This window comes from Chenopodium quinoa, unplaced genomic scaffold (genome assembly GCF_001683475.1).
Source record: "Chenopodium quinoa cultivar QQ74 unplaced genomic scaffold, ASM168347v1, whole genome shotgun sequence".
NCBI lineage: Eukaryota > Viridiplantae > Streptophyta > Magnoliopsida > Caryophyllales > Amaranthaceae > Chenopodium > Chenopodium quinoa.
The window spans coordinates 4,992,989-4,999,699 of record NW_018742815.1 but is presented as its reverse complement, the minus strand read 5'-3'; positions in this window follow the sequence as shown (position 1 = coordinate 4,999,699).

Below are 6,711 nucleotides of genomic sequence, written 5' to 3'. Positions count from 1 at the left end.
CAGCAATTATATTAAATATAATAATTAATAATATTATTATTATAATAACTAATAATAATAATATTATTAATTATTACAATAAGATACAAAAATAATATTATAAACAAGAATTCAATTATATATATAGATATAAATATTCCCAAACGCAATACAAAAAAAAAGTTGCTTAAATATACAAATAATAGTAAGTAAATATATAATGAATAATAAGTTATATAGTTCAAAAGTTAACATAAATAATTTACAATTACAATGCCATTTACATGTTGAAGGTGATAAAAGACGCCAACATGTCACGTACTTCATTAAGCTCCTTGATTGTCAACGGACCATTCTTTTGGACCTTGCAAAACTTGAAATACAAAAACATTATGTTAAAATTAATTAATTAGGCAAAACAATATGTATTTTATCAAATATTACCTATATGACTTCTATGTAGCCCATTTTCTACATTACATATCAAATGAACTATTTCTTTCTCATAAAATGTAAATTTTGGGTAGTTGTATGTGTGTAAGCCCTAAAATTGTATAGGAGAGCATTTTATTAAGGTTTATGACGCTTTTTACTCAAAATGGCCCGAATATGGCCTATATGACTTTACTTTGCCCATTTCCTACATTTCTTATTAAATGAACTTTATTTATCTCATAACATGTCAATATTATCTAGTTATAGGTGTATAACGAAAGAATTCACATCAAAAGAGCATATTAACACAAAATGGCCCTAATATGGCCCATATGACTTCTATTCAGCCCATTTTCTACCTTTCTTGTGAAATGGCCTTTTTATTTCTCATAACATGTCATTGCTGGGTAATATTAGGTGTCTAAGGCTATAAATCACATCAATATAGCATTTCAATAAGTTTAACAACGCATTTTACTCAACATGGCCCAAATAGGGCCTATATGACTTCTATGTAGCCCATTTTCTACATTACTTATCAAATGAACTATTTCTTTCTCATAACATGTCAATGTTGGGTATTTGTATGTGTGTAAGCCCTAAAATTGTATAGGAGAGCATTTTATTAAGGTTTATGACGTTTTTTACTCAAAGTGGCCCGAATAAGGCCTATATGACTTTACTTTGCCCATTTCTTACATTTCTTATTAAATGAACTTTATTTATCTTATAACATGTCAATATTATCTAGTTATAGGTTTATAAGGAAAGAAATCACATCAAAAGAGCATATTAACACAAAATGGCCCTAATATGGCCCATATGACTTCTATTCAGCCCATTTTCTACCTTTCTTGTGAAATGGCCTTTTTGTTTCTCATAACATGTCATTTTTGGGTAATATTAGGTGTCTAAGGCTAGAAATCACATCAATATAGCATTTCAATAAGTTTTAGGACTTACCTCATCAAGTTGTTGAGTGTCCGTACAATGAGTCACAATGTCAAGCATGAATCTCATCACATACAAAGCACAATCAAGTCCATTCTCTTGTTGTGCGCACTAGCATATGAAAAACAAATCACATTAGTGAAACATGCAAAGGAAATGAGCAAATATTTACTAACATAGATTTTCAAGATAATCACAATATTAGCAAAATTACCAACGGTGACTTCCATGTTGGACCCTTTGGAGCACGACAATGTAGCTTCTTCATAACACTGTAGTAAAAAAAAGTACATTCAAATTTGATTAGTCGTATGATTACTAAATTAGTTATTATTAGCAATAATCATCACTAGGTTGCTATATATATTTACTTTTGCAATATAGACTTCACGAGCCACTTCTCCGATGATCGAGCTGAATCAAGGTGATAAATTGTGTTAGTGGAATTACAAATCACCATGAGGCTCCAATGATCCCTACTTAAGTTCAAAATAGACAAGAAAATTAATATTTAGGAGTCAACATATAATGAGGCCAAATCGATTGAATTTGACATGGTTAGACTTACTCTCTATAACATCGGGCGAATATGAACTTGACTCCCGCACGCTCTGATTCCCTGATACTCTGTTCAACATAGTACAACACATCATGAGGGTTGCCTATGATTCTAGTAGTGGATAACTGCTTGGGGCATAACCACCCAACTTTACAAGGAGAATTAGTGTCAGTTAAGTGCTCCTGTAGTGCTCTGCGTGCATGAACATTGAATAATTAATCAGATGTAGGATAATCACCATCAATTTGAATAAATTGAAAAAAGTATAGATTATGTGGGCATTGAAGTACCTCATGAATGTTTGAATGAGGGAAATGTTAAGCTTTGTACCACGTAGAAATTTCTTCACATCTTCTTTGCTGATCCATGCAACTACATCCTCATCATAGTGGAACATTGCCTTAGGAAGTGCAACTTCCATGGGATCGACCAAATGACAAGCACGGTTGTGAAGAAAGGTCATGTCAGCAGAGAGCGATTGAAGAACAATGTCTTCAACAAGTGGAGTAGGTGGCATGGGTGAACCTTTCGAAGAGTGCAACTTCGACGCTTGTTCACTCTTGGACTGTTGTTCACTTAGCTTCTTCTTAGGTTGATCAATTATTGTAGGATTCTCCACCCTCTTTCTCTTTGAAGTTTTGCTTCCATGCAAATCTGAAATAGTTTGAGAAAGAATAAGTTTATAAGTTGAGAAATGAAGAAAATGGCTTTATTTTGATGAAATGGCCACAAAAACTTTAGAACTTTGCTTCTTTTATGTAATTTCAACACACAATCACTAATAAATATGTAATTATGATATGGTTTGAGAATGTATAAGTTTATTAGTTGAGAAATGAAGAAAATAGGCAAGTGAGTAGCCATTTCGGCTCAAAATGGCTTTATTTTGATGAAATGCGCCAAAAAACTTAGAACTTTGCTTATTTTATGCAATTTCAACTCACAATCACTTATACATATGTAATTATGATATTGTTTGAGAATGTATAAGTTTATTAGTTGAGAAATGAAGAAAATAGGCAAGTGAGTAGCCATTTCGGCTCAAAATGGCTTTATTTTGATGAATTGGACCCAAAACCTTAGAACTTGGCGATTTTTATGTAATTTCAAATGAAAAACACTTATAAATATGTAATTATGAGTTTTTTTTGAGATGCAAGGAGTTTATAAGTTGAGAAATGAAGAAAATAGGCAAGTGAGTAGCTATTTCGGCAGAAAATGACTTTATTTTGATGAAATGCGCCAAAAGACTTAGAACTTTGCTTCTTTTATGCAATTTCAACTCACAATCACTTATACATATGTAATTATGATATGGTTTGAGAATGTATAAGTTTATTAGTTGAGAAATGAAGAAAATAGGCAAGTGAGTAGCCATTTCGGCTCAAAATGGCTTTATTTGGATGAATTGGACCCAAAACCTTAGAATTTGGCGATTTTTATGTAATTTCAAATGACAACCACTTATAAATATGTCAATATGAGTTGTTTTGAGATGCAAGGAGTTTATAAGTTGAGAAATGAAGAAAATAGGCAAGTGAGAAGCCATTTCGGCTCAAAATGGCTTTATATATTTAAAATTGCTCAAAAAAAAAAATTTAAAAAAATTGCAAGTTCCGCCGCCCCGGGACACCCGAGGGAGCCGCCCCCGCTGCCGAAATAGCGAAGGCAGCCCGTGCCGAGGCCACAGCAGCCCCGACAGTCGCATGCCAAGGCTGTAGCAGCCACGACAGGTGGCTGCCATGTCTGCTGCAGCCTCGGCAGCAGCCTGCCTGGGCTGTTGCTGCCTCGACAGGTGGCTGCCATGGCTGTAGCAGCACAGGCAGGTGCTGCCGAGGCTGCAGCAGACATGGCAGCCACCTGCCGTGGCTGCTACAGCCTTGGCATGCGGCTGCCGGGGCTGTTGTGGCCTCGGTGCGGGCTGCCTTCGCTGTTCCGGCAGCGGGGGCTGCCATGGCTGTAGCAGCACAGGCAGGTGCTGCCGAGGCTGCAGCAGACATGGCAGCCACCTGCCGTGGCTGCTACAGCCTTGGCATGCGGCTGCCGGGGCTGTTGTGGCCTCGGTGCGGGCTGCCTTCGCTGTTCCGGCAGCGGGGGCGGCTCCCTCGGGTGTCTCGGGGCGGCGGAACTTGCAAATTTTTTAAAAAAAAAAATTTGAGCAATTTTAAATCAACTTGGCAGACCTTGCATATTGTAAAAAAAAAAAAAAAAAAAAAAAAAAAAAAAAAAAAAAAAAAAATTGGTGGTTTTATTTTAAGAGTGCCTAACGGTTTAACACTTACAAAAATTGAGAAATAAATAATTTACCTCCGTATTAATCAACTTCACCCATGCACGTGGCCAATCAACGAAGCTACCTACAGCTTGCCAAAGCATTGTTATCTCAACCTCCTCTATCGGTACGGGTAGTGGGATGTCTTCGAACCCCGCAACCACTGAATCGATCTCAACCGAGTAATGATGTGGCCCCGCCGTAGCACCTGTCGTCAGTTGGGCACTACCATACGCCACCCAACTCGACGCCGTACTATTTGCATGCCCCGGGGCTAGAAGTGCACACCGGGTGTCTTCCTACACAAGTATATATATAAAAAGAAGATAGTTAAATAGGACTTTTACAACAGCATAGATAATATAACAAAATTCATTAAGGTAGAGGGTCACAAATCACCTGTAACTCTGGAAATTCATGCGGTGTTGGATTTTCAAGCTCCCTCGAGTCCGCATGTGTAGGAGTAGGAACCTGAAACAGTACATCAATCATTGCACCTCAAATCTTAATTAACTCAGTATTTTAAAACTTTTAATAACCCAATTGATTTTACCTCAGGTGGCACATCTTCACCACGTATCTCATCTCCTCCATGTCTATCACCTTCTCCTTGTCCTTTTGGTTCAGAACATGAGTCGACCGGGGTACTCGTGAGGAACGGAAAAGTCGGTAAGTTCATCAGCTTCGCCCAAGCATTCAATTCACCAACTAACTCGTTGCGTACTTGTTCCTTAATTGATGCCACCTTGGCATCCAACTCCCCCGGTGAGTTAACACTGGCTCGAGATCTACCCGATTTTGTGTATTTGGGACCCATCACCTTATTCCATCAAAGCAATGACCCTCCCGAACCTAATACTCGTCCTAGATGGTATGGCCTTCCCAAATCTATGGTGAAAGGGTCATTCTCCACACTTGGTTCAAATTTGCCCTCCACCATCTCTTGAGTGTACTCAAGCTATAGCATAAGGAAAAATGAGGTCAGTAAAACAATTAATGGTTTGTACAGTGATTTAGATGCAAAAGTGACTTAACTTCAACAATTCATAGGTAACTTACAAGCTTATCCGCCAGTTTTTTGGCTTCTGGACCCTTGATGACCCATTTTCCGGTTTCCTTATCAAAGGTATGGAGAGAACAAAAGAAATCACCGGCACGACTCACCAATGTAGTGATCGTGGAACTATAGGGTTCCTTCGATGCCACTAGAAGCGATTTAGGGTATAAACCCGAATCGACCCACTCAGGTCTCTTTTCACCAAAAGTCTTAGGACCCATACGATGGACGTATTCCTTCTTTTCTACATTCTTTTTATTTTGCTCTCGAAGTTCCTACAAAACCAAAAATGTCAGTATCATTGCTATAAAAAGTGTCAAGCTATTATTCAATTGAGATCAAATTTACACAAACTTACAATGGCTTTCTTTTGAGTCTTCATTCTAACGAACTCTTCCCAATCATCTTTTGACACGGTCGGCCATATTTTCCACGGGAGACGGTCATCCTCATCAGCATTCTTCTTCTTTGGTTTGTTCTTATTCTTGTAGATCCACCCATTAGTCAACTTGGTCTTAAAGCCTCTGAATCTTTCCGCTAATAAAGATTCAAACACCCTTCTCTTCTCGGGATCATTAGGAATAGAAAACGGCCTCTGCAAGCACAAATTAAAACGATTATTAGTTTCTATTTAGTAACAACCATAAGGTTAAGATATCTTAAATTGTATAAATGTGCCAAAAAACACTTACCCTTGTATCATCCCAAAATGTTTGAATCAAACCCGGAGGTACTTGCCGCATTACAAGTGTAATGGGGATTTTCCGCGAACATATGCCAACTTGATTAGCATATTGTCGACGTCATTTGGGCCCGGGTTGGCCGTTGTTGTCATACTCCAAGACCACGGGACCGTCCGGTTTCTTAAAGCTTCTCGTCGGACCCCTTCTTTTTCTTTGAGTCGGTGCCTTTCCCCCCCCTCCACCACCTGTGTTGTTTTCATCTTGTCCTTGGCCTTGACTTTCAAGAGTCGGGTTCTCACCAATAATCTCACGTGCTGTTTTTACAATAGGCGGTGCACGTTCAGCTGAAATTTCAAAATCGTCAAGCCTACGCTCGAACTCATCTTGAGCCTGATCCTCTGGCTCACCCAAGTCATTCTCCTTATTCACATCATAAGGCTCATCATCATCGTCCTCGTCCTCATCCTCGTACTCGTCCTCATACTCATCATCGTCAATGTCCTCTACACAATGAGGATCATGATCGTCCGCCATGAGATATAAGCACATGTCAAAGCAATCATAAAACAATATTAGTGTATACTAAAGTATATGCATGATAGTTATTATGGTTAAGTAGAAGCTATTTAAGCCATTTTCACCTACTTATTATGGTCCTATAACTTTGTATATGCATGATAATGAGTACAAAATGGAAATTTCAATCTACAAACATGTTAAATATAATGAATATAGGTTGTTAGAATGAATAAATGTTAGTTCATACACAAAACAA